The sequence below is a fragment of the Pundamilia nyererei genome, unplaced genomic scaffold, assembly GCF_000239375.1.
Source record: "Pundamilia nyererei isolate P.nyererei 1_Seehausen unplaced genomic scaffold, PunNye1.0 scaffold00001, whole genome shotgun sequence".
Taxonomy (NCBI): Eukaryota; Metazoa; Chordata; class Actinopteri; order Cichliformes; family Cichlidae; genus Pundamilia; species Pundamilia nyererei.
Genome location: NW_005187402.1, coordinates 7,910,342 through 7,921,410, shown reverse-complemented (window position 1 = coordinate 7,921,410; position 11,069 = coordinate 7,910,342).

Genomic DNA, 11,069 nt, shown 5'->3' with positions numbered 1-11,069 from the left:
CTGTGCGATACAAAAACACTGCAAAAACGGTCTCACGTTTCTTCCTGTAAGTGTAAAGACCATGAAAAACCTTCATATTTCACTGATTAAGTGTGGGACAATGTGAGTTCATGTTCCTCTGATAAATAACAACTGGAGTTGAAACCACACACACTGACCACTTCCTTGCCTTATTTGAACCATTGTGGTCACATTAACGTCTTGACTTCCGAATACTGTAGTCTCACTGACTACAACACCTTTTTCTCACTCTTTCCCCTTCCTTCTTGTTCTAATTTGGTTTGTTTCTGTGTGGGAGCTCCGGCTGTGTCATGCCACTGTGCCACCACATTCTTCCCTGACCAGTTCCTGTCCTGTCTCATAACAGAGAACGAAAGAGAGGAGAACAGAGCCAAGGGCTGAGGCTGGCTGCAGTGACAAATGGAGAGACGTCAAGAGAGGGTGGCCCAGTGAGATCACTGCGCCTCTGTGATGCCATGGAAATGCCGGTGGCCTCCGCTGGCCCCTGTGTGATAATTTTCAGTGAAAAACCTAAATACATGTGACATGGCCAGTGTTCATACACTGATTGAGCTAATAGCAGAGCACAGTTTTAAGAGGAAATGGCCTCACAAGTTCCCCATTAAACAGTAGAGCTTCAGTCTATCTTCCATAAACACAGGGAAGCTGAAATAACAGTGTTTGATGTGAGGAAGTTTAATTGTTGTGAGGATAAAAGAGCAGAAGTAGGCCCTATTTTTTCTTTTCGAAATAGCTTTTTGTTTTGTATTCCTTATGGAAGAAATTTTTGTGTTTTGCTGTTAAAGTCTTGACCTTCAAGTGAATAAATGGGGAAAAAAATGCCCTGGCTGGACACAATTCACAGACAGGCAAAAACACAATACCACAATGGGGAGCCCTTTGCGGGGTGGTAGCACTTTCACATATTCCCCTCGGGTTTGGGCTATTTCAGTTTCATGTTAGTATTTTTACGCACACAGTCAAAAACCCACTTCCTGGTTGTTTTTGGCCTTCTTAGTATCTATTAAAAAAGGCTATTCATTTTTAAAGGTTTAAAAGCTGAGCTTCCCGTTAAAGAGAACTGCCTTCATGAGCTTTTGTGTTGTTTCTATGGAATGTGTGTAAAATTATGCGAGACCCTTACTCGTTTATAACTAAAGTAAGTGTCCACCTCAGCCAGTGGACAAGGCCGGCATGCCAAGCATTACTAAGCAGCATTACTCTTTAACATTGCTATGTTAGGAGACAGCCAGGCACCAGGCCTTTTAAACCTGGATATATTATGCAGCCATGTTCAAGCTGCTGTGCTATGATTAGATCATTTCAAACACTCACTGATGGAAAAAAGTGTAATGGAGTCTATTAAACATTGTCATAACGGAAGTTATATTGCAATTGTTCTTTCATGGCTTCAGTTTATGACTTTATTTTGATACCAAACTGCAGACAATCAAAAATATGCTTTACAAGCAGAGAATGATCAACAGCCTCTGTTTAGATGTCAAAATGTATCCAATTCAATTCACCCATATGGTGCCAAATCACAACAACAATGACCTCAATGCAATTTTTATTGCAAGGTAAAGACCCTATAATAATAATAATAATAATAATAATAATAATAACAGTAGAGAGAAAACCCCAGCAATCAGACAACCTCCTGTGACAAGCAGTGGGCAACATGATGATAAGTTGAGTGTTTTACAATTGGTCTTTCAAGAATTTTTGGAGATTGGTCTGTGAGACAGCTGGGTGTGATGATGGCTTTTTAAAGTCATAGTTTAATTCCTACCATCTAAAAGGCCTGTGGTATGTAGCCCAATACAGATAGATTGATAATATTTAATACTAAATCACTGATCAGTGGAAGGACTTCTTTGAGTATTCTTGTAGGAATGGAGGCTGATAGACACACTGACAGTTTTACTAAAGATAACTGAGAAAGATCGCTCTGAGAGAAAGAGTCAGAGCAACTATTAATAGTACTGAAAGTAGTGTCTTTGAGATAGTTATTAATAATTTCTCTCTCTTTGTTAAAGATTTGTTTATGAAAAGAATCATTAAGTCATTACTAGTTAAGGTTAAAGGAATGTTTGGCTGAACAGAGCTCTAACTCTTTGTCAGTCTGGCTACGGTGCTGAAAAGTTTTTTTTTTATATTCTTCAGTTAGCTATGAATAGTTTTACATAGGGCTTTTTTAAAATACAGAGGACAGAGTCAAATGCTCTTGGTGCAACCTAGGTCCCGGCTGAAAACCAGAGGTGATCGTGCCTTTGCTATTGCTGCACCTAACCTCTGGAACAGTCTTCCAGCTGATATTCGCGCGTCTGGATCTTTTCAAACTTTTAAAACACGATTGAAAACGTATTTATTTGATCTTGCATTTTAGATTAGTTAGTGATTTATCGGATGTACATTTTGTACTTTTATTGCATTTGTATGTAATTTTAACCTATTGTGTTGCTGGGGTTTTCTAGTTGATATTTCCGTGTTGATTTTACCTAACTTTTACACTAGGTGTGAAATATTTCTTTTAACATAGTACTCACGGGTTAATTAGTGCTTTGTTTAATCTGGGAATGTATTTGTACTTTATGTATCTGTATCCATATCTAATTAATTTTATTTCATATTTTATTATTGAGAAGCACTTTGGAGTACCTCTGGCCTTTTAAATGTGCTATATAAATAAAGTGTTGATTGATTGAGAGGAACAAACTCTTTTTGTAGATATAATGAAGACCGTATTTGTAGTGAGGATGTAGGACTGTTAACAAGGCAAGGGAGCTGTGCTTTGTGCTGTGTGGCATATGCCAAGATAACTTGAACTTGGTTACAGCACTTTCAGAGACATCTGCTAATGACGTTTATTCCCCACACGCGGTGCATTCCATAATTGTAAATTGAAATGTTATTAAGAAATGATCAGAGAATAGGAAATACTGTCAAGTGTTCAGTTTCTGTACCATATGTCAGAACAAAAATTCATGTCAGCAGTAATGACACCCTGTGACATCAATGGAGCTTGCTAAAATTAATTTTGAATGAGTGTGTAACTTTGCCAGAATGAGAAGTGTGGAAAGCACTGATGAAGAAGCCATGCTGCTAGTGATTTAGCTAAGAGTTAACTGAATTGCCACAGTAAGCTAGGAAATCTTTATAGATACACTGAGTGAATAATATGAATAAATAAAAAGGTTTACTCTGGAATTCCTTTGAAACCAACTACTACACTTTAAAGGTACAGAGACAAGAGACAAGGTACAATAGGCATCGCAGTGTGGTTAGCACTGCTGCCACACTGTCAGGTTTTGGCGCGATGAACCAAACGCAGGCATGTAGAGGCAGAGGGTAAAATGAAAGACAAGCCTTTTATCCCAGCTAAAGACAGGGATGCAACAATGAGCAACACATAAAATACAAAAGGTAAACTAGAAACAAAGTGCCAGGAACATAAACAGAGAAGAGCACTTAGGCTTGAAAACACAAGGGGAGACTGACTTGACATTGCAACAAGAAACTAAAGGTAGGCTGAGACATTATAAGCACAATAGGGTGATCAGGAAAGTGGAGACAGCTGGGAACACAGCAGGGACAAATCAGAAGTAATGAGTAAAGAGGCAATGCCTATAATGTGCATAAGACAAGGACTATGAAAATAAGACAGGAAACATGACAAATACAGAGACTCATAATCATGACACAGAAACTGACGCAGAACGAGAGTAAGAAACACCCGATAGACAGAAAGAGAGTGAGACAGAGATTGAGGGGTGTGTTGGGTTGGGGAGACCAAAGATAAGCAAGCAGCGAGACATGACATGATAAACTTAACTTGATAAGAATAAAGGAACAGGATGTAAACTGGAGATCTCAAATATAGTCGCAAACTGACAGGGAATAGAAAAACTCAAACACAAGGAAATGAAACATAATAAATATAATCTAGAAACAATCGCACTTCTCAAAATCCAAACCATAATGAAACAATAAGTGTCAAAAAGACTAGAAAACCAAAAACAAGAATCATGACACTTACAGCAAGAAGGTTCTGCCTTCTCTGGGGCCTCTGAGCTCAGTCTGCATATTCTCACTGGGCGTGCAAAGACAAGCATTGGGTTCACTGCTGATTTTAAATTGACTGTAGGTGTGACCGTGAGAATGAATGGTTGCCTGCGTCTTTGTGCTGGCAATGTTAACTAGCGACTGGTCCCAGGGTGTACCATGTCTTCCATCCTATGGCAGATGCTCCAGCTCTACTATGACCCTAAATTGGACAAGAGGAAGTAAATATGTAAACTTAAAAACATCATTTTTAGACAGAGACGATACGTACTATAATTCTCTGCATCAAGTTTTATTTCCAGACTATAAGCTGCGAGATTTCCGATTATGTCTATGATTGTCTTCATTGCCTCGTCACTCCTTTTTCCTTCCCTCCCCTAAAATCAGTGTCCCCCCTGCTTTGAGATTTTGACTTGATTGTGGTGGGAAGTTCAATGTCCAGTGAGCATTCACAGAGTAACTGCTGTTTGATGTTCAAGATGTTGCATCACGGTTGAAAAATTGTTCAGCAACAGAGTGGAGTGGCTGTTTCGGCCATTTCACAAACCAATAAACTGTCACTCAAATGTTGCTACATTAAAAATGCCATGCATTCACTTTTATTAGGGCATTATGACTAATATCAGTCCATATCAGAAAGAGGGTGACACGGCACTATTGGATTGGGAAACACTGTCTCCTCTGACCAACTACCTGACAACCACCTTGTATTTTTTGACCGCTGTCGGCCAGGTTTTATGAAGTCACTATTTCAACAATGTTTGCCAACAGCAGACCGCGATAGCAACTGTACATGTGTTTGATCTCAAAATGTACTGGCAGGATTTCTGTGTGATATTGTCATATGGTGGCTCACTTGTGTGTGATACATAAAGCACACAGACAGTTCAAATGCAGGTTCTGCCAGGAAATAAATAAGGTGTGCCAGCAAAGTAGTATAAGGAAGGCAAGGAGGGGCGGAAGTAATAAATGTAACCTGGGGCCAGCTTCTTCTTGTAACTCGACACAGGTAAGACAGGACATGATTTACAGAAGGAGGTCATACTATGGGCTCAAAATGTGGTCATAAATATTTTGTACTTGTAAATCAGGATTTGTATGTGTAGAAAAAATTTGTGTGTGCGTAAAAAAGATTTGTATGTATAAAAAAGATTTGTGCGTGCGTAAAAAAGATTACAAGTTACAAGTAGGAATTTTGACCCAATTTTTCTTCCTTTGATCTGATTGGTCAATGTCATGTCAATCACAAATGTAACAATCCAATCAGAGAACAGATGGGTTTGGCTGTAGGAGGGGCGCTTTTTTGAACTGCAGCCTGCAGTGCTGCTAACTTAGCGACTTTGTCGCTATATTTAGTGAGTTTTCAGACCCCCTTAGTGACTTTTTTTCTATAAAGCGACTAGCGACAAATCTGGCGACTTTTTCTGGTATTATTGGAGACTTATTTATGACGACTTTTTGACGTGAAACGCGTATCGCTCTTACTCTCAACAAGCAGCGGTGCTGCCGTGGGCACCTCACCCGTGCCAAAGCGCTCACAAGCGGAGGATAGTCCTCCCCCAGCAGCTATCGGGGCAGGAGACGTTCACACCTGTGCGTCCAAACGCCGCTCCCGCACTGACTGTAACACAGTCAGTTCTTCCTTTACTGTTATGCTGTTTTGTGGATCACAAGGTTTAAAACTACTTATAAACACACACTCTCACACACAAAGTAACTCCACCAGAGTGCCAATTTCGGGTCACTTTTGCCGGTCCAGGCCCGGATAAAGGAGCAGGGTTGGAATTGTGACATTAAAAAAACAATAATTGCTAAAAGAAATTTAATTTGTAGTTCTAAATAAATTCTAACTGCATTTAGGATGTTTTTTTACTCACTTTATGTCTCTTCTACGATGTTCTTTCTCTCTTCAACAATGTAGGTTACAATTACATTAGCATGACAAATTATGCAAATTAGGTGATGACGTCATTTGGCGACTTCTAGTTTTCAGTTTTCAGTTTTATTTGTCATATGTAAGTTAGCACAGGGTCAACATTGCAATGAAATGTGTTTAGGACAGTTTTAGTGTTTTAGGACAGCCAATAGCGATTTTCCTTACTAAGGAGATGGCAACACTGACTGCAGGTCCTTGAAGGGTAGCAGCTAGGTCCCCTAACTTTCAGTAGCTGTTGAAAGGGTAAAGTTGTGGTATATCAGTGGTTAGAAATACCATTATTACTTTATGATTAGTTTAACACAACGTCAGGGCTGACCCGGGACCATTGCTGTGAGTCACAGTGCGCAGCATAAAAATCCTTTCACATCAGACGCAGGATGTGCTGCTAATGCTAACTGCTAACTAAAAGCAAAGGATCCAGAATTTGTTGAGCTGGCTGCTGGGCTCTGTGGGTTTTTGCAGCAGCTCTACCTGTACTAGATGCACCCGCTCCTTGTCTTTTCTATCTTTGACTTTATGTCCTCTACAAGAGTTTCTGTTTTTTTTGCTAGTTCTTCAAATGTTCAATAAAAACATCTATGCTAATTCATAACGAAGAAAGCTTTGTAATGGAGACTGTCATTTACAAAACACTGCCCGCCCCCACCCCGCGGTCCGCAGCACTGTTGAAAAGGCTGTGGAAGTCCCTGTATTAAACACGTAGACCTGTGACACAAAAATCACCAAACTCGGACGACCACAGACTGTTTTCCTTCGTGGTGATGAAGGAAAACGCTGGGTTGGCATGTAAAAGGGCATTTATTCCCTTCAAAGACCTGCAGTTCAAAAAAAGCGTCCCTCCACAGCCAAACCCATCTGTTCTCTGATTGGATTGTTACATTTGTGATTGACATGACATTGACCAATCAGATGAAAGGAAGAAAAATAGGGTCAGAATTCGTACTTGTAACTTGCACGGTTTTTTTTGGCCAAGTCCACACACAAATCTTTTTTACGCACACACAATTTTTTTTACACATACAAATCTTTTTTACACATACAAATCCTGATTTACAAGTACAAAAGTGATTTACAAGTACAAAATATTTATGACCATATTTTGAGCCCATAGGAGGTCTGACTCACAAAGATAACACTGTTTTACAACCATGTTCCTTGCTTGCTTAATCTCTCTCTCTTTAAAAGCAGAGCTCTAGGGCCAGCTGTTGTAACCCGAGTAAACGTATGACGACGCAGCAATGCTCAGGTAGCTTCAAAGCTCCTGCACAGTCAAACGTATCACATTGCTCCCATGGAATGTTCCACTGCCACAGAAATGGGCCTGTGTTTGATTGCTTTTATTGGAAAAGACAGAGAATCCCTTTGTTCGCCGCCGACCCATCTCAGTGGGTTCAGGCTTCAAGCCACGTGAAGAACTTGTTCGTATGCTGGGCTTTATTGAAGTTTCAGTTGCATAGTAGTACCTAGTCAGTGTATATGGAAACAAATGGTATGTTAGCTTTCCTTCAGGACAATGAGCACTATGTCTGAGGTTTCACAGCATTCCTCTAGCAGAGCAATCCAGGGATTATCTAAATTGTTTCCATACTTTGTTTACTCTAGGCCTTGTAAATGCATTTCAGAGACGGTTGAAATTTACATTCTTATCACTGAAACTCTGAAGGGACACGTAATGATCTTGGACCAGGGTTCCTGGTCGTGCTGGCAAATGCTCTCGTCATATTACATCAGCAACAGCAGCAGCAGAGGGGATGTTATGCAATGCAGTGACTACTGAGAAGTCACTGCATTGCAGTGCAAAATGAAATGTGCTTTTTTGTTGTTTTTTCTTCTTCTTTTTTTTCTTTTTTCAAAATTACACCATAAGGAAAATACTAGGCCGTATTGTATGCATGCGGGATCATGAATGTTCCTCAACACAGAAATTGAATGTGAAATAATATAAGACCTGTAACCTAGCCAGGAGTTTCACCGAAAAAGAATGTTAAACCTTTCATTGTTGCCACTGGGACCAGTGAGGTCATCCAACAGTGAGCTAGAAACTTCTAAATCTGTTCTTTTCCGTGTTATTAAACACGCACAAAACTGATCTTTAAGCTACTTAAAGGAAATTTTGGTGAATTAATGGCCAAATTCTCAGTACCCTAGTCAATGACACAACACGGTACATTCCTTGCATTTTTAAAGTAAAAAATTACTTGATAGCAAAAACACGATCTGGTTAATGTGCAGCCATATTAACTTCCGCTTGTCATATGCCATGGGAGTGTCTGGTTGGGTGTGGTCCAGGTTCTGTTGCCCATCCCCTGGGGTGGAGTTGGCCAGCTGTGATGGCTGCCCTTACAGCCACACAGCGGTTAGTGTAGAGGCTTATACATAGCAATTGCATTCACATTTGTCTGTCTTTAAATATAGGAATTAATTTACAGGACAATAAATAACTGGTTTTGGTTTAGAATTAATTCACATATCCACATAACACTGCATTCTAAAATAAGTGCGCACATTTTAGTTTACCCTGTTATGTATGATTAATCTTTTGTTTTCTGAGTTACCTTAGTTGCAGCTGTTCCAGTCCCTTGGTTAAGGAGCCAAGAGGTGGAAAAGGGGCGGAGCGAGCTTTAAAGGAAGACTGCAAATTGGTTCATGCCATAACTCGGGACCATGGTAAACTTGGCCTCCACTGTGTTTGGCATCCGTCTGCCTGGATCTTGGATTAATGTGTTCTCTGTCTCCAGTGTTCTCCAGATACATCACCTGTCGTGCTCATCAGCAGCGCTGGTCCTATTTTCACTCCGTTCTCCAGTCTACCTAGAACCCTAGGACTAGCCCTATCTCTTCGGCCTGCCCTCCTGGCAGCTGTAATTGCAGTAAAACGTCGTTCGACAAAGTATTGACTCAGGGGGCTGAATAATTACGCACACCCCACTTTTCAGTTATTTATTTGTAAAAAATGTTTGGAATCATGTATGATTTTCGTTCCACTTCTCACGTGTACACCACTTTGTGTTGGTCTTTCATGTGAAATTCCAATAAAATGGATTCATGTTTGCGGCTGTAATGGGACAAAGTTCAAGGGGGGCCGAGTACTTTTGCAAGCCACTGTAGTTCGAGGAATTGAGTCTGCTCTTGAGTCCACAGTATTCTTGTTTGTGACACCGCTAAGTCCTAGATTACGTCACGTGACCTCCCAGAAAACTAGTCTCGAAACCTGCTCGAAGGTTGGTGATAGAGCCATCTTCACTCTCTTTTCCTGCAGTTTTTTACTGTTTAGGGTTGGGCAACGCTGAGCAGGATGACCCAGTGATTCAGGTAGGGCTGAGTGGATTTAGACACACCTGCAGGAAGCTTTGCTGTCCATGCCTGTGTCACTGCCATTATTCCCAACTTGCAAAACTCCCAAATCTAGATGACTGCTGTTAGGTGTTTTATTTCATCATTTTCAGACAGTATGGTGATGGCGATCCTGATAAGACGTGCAGGCCAGAAAAACAAGTTAGCTGCTGTCAGAAAAGAAGCATTCCAGCAATTAATTATTTGCTTGGTTGTAGATGGTTAAACCATTTTATACAGAAATAGAAAGCATAACTCCGCCTCTGTGAGAGATCGATACTGTCAGCAGTCTCATATTCATACTTGGCAGGCTTCCTGCTGCTCAAGTCATTCCCGTAAATTAGTGTTGAGGCATTCTTCAGCGATGCTTTATAGTTTACGTGCGGCCAACAGAAGGAGCCATATGACGGTTTGGGTGGGAGACAAAAAGAGGAAGACGCAGAGGAAGTAAAAATTGCACTTCCTTTGTATTGCCTGCCTTGCCCTCCCTGTGGTTAATTTCTCAAGAAAGTTGAAGCAGTTCTTTTCTGTTCTGCTTGCAATCTAATGGCATCATCCGTATTACCTCGAGGTTTGATCAGGTGAAACTCCAGTTACGAATCACTGAAACTGAACCTCTTCCCCACTTTCATTTTAAATTCAACAGAACCAGTTGTGTGTGTTTGTTGAGCACGTGTACACAGCCTTTGTGAGAAAGAAATCAGAGATACACCTGCGTCTTACTCATTTGTCAAATAAAACGAGAATCCCTGTCTACCTTACATTCTGTGGCTCCAGCATTCACACACATGCACGCACACAGACACAGACACCAATACAGTATTAGGCCACTTGCTTTTTATCCAGCTCTCCTCTGGTGCCTGTGTAACAGGATCCGACTGACCAGCCTTTCTCACTGAATGGAGAATGTCACAACGATAGATCTCCAATCCACAGACTCTCCTGACCTTCACACAATGCTGCTTTTGAAACTAAATGTCTCTACACACAATGTAAATGAATGTGTGTGTGTGCGCAGTAGGCTATGAGAGGGGGAATCCCTGAGAAAAACAGATTTTTTTTCCCTTTTTACAGGCGCAGCAATTATATGGTGCGTTTTGCCAGCATAAGCGTATGGAGCAGAAGTGTGTAAGTAAGACTGTCTGCCCTGGGTTTCCTTGACTAAGTGTTGCCTCCCGTGATGCCTTGTTTATTTTTCTGTCGTGGGCCACACTCACGTCCTTCGTCGAGGGAGTCTGCACACAGCCTCAGCTGCTCCCTGTGGATTATGTGAAATATGCAGAGGATGTGTGGGAGACAGACATATTCTGTTTGATGCTGGAAATGAAACCAGTCTAAGCAGACAGACAGTCTGATGACTTGGCTGAAACACTGAGCTGACTGCGATGAAATGACATAGCTCACCCCGCGAAACAGATATCAACGCTTGCACACGCCCAATTCCAACAAAGTTGGGAGATTGTGTAAAATATAAATAAGGACTCATATGGATTTATGAGAGGCTCATAAATCCATTTTGTAGTCACGATAGAACATGGAAAAAAATTGAATGTTTGAAGTAAGAAAACCTTTTATTTTGTGAATGTCTGGGAATTGAGGAAACCAGCTGCTGGAGTTTTGGGAAACAAATGTTATCTGTTACAGGATTCTAGCTTCTCCACAGTCCTGAGTCTGATTCGTCATATTTCTAATTTCAAAGGTCTGGACTGCGGGGAGGCCACTTCAGCACCAC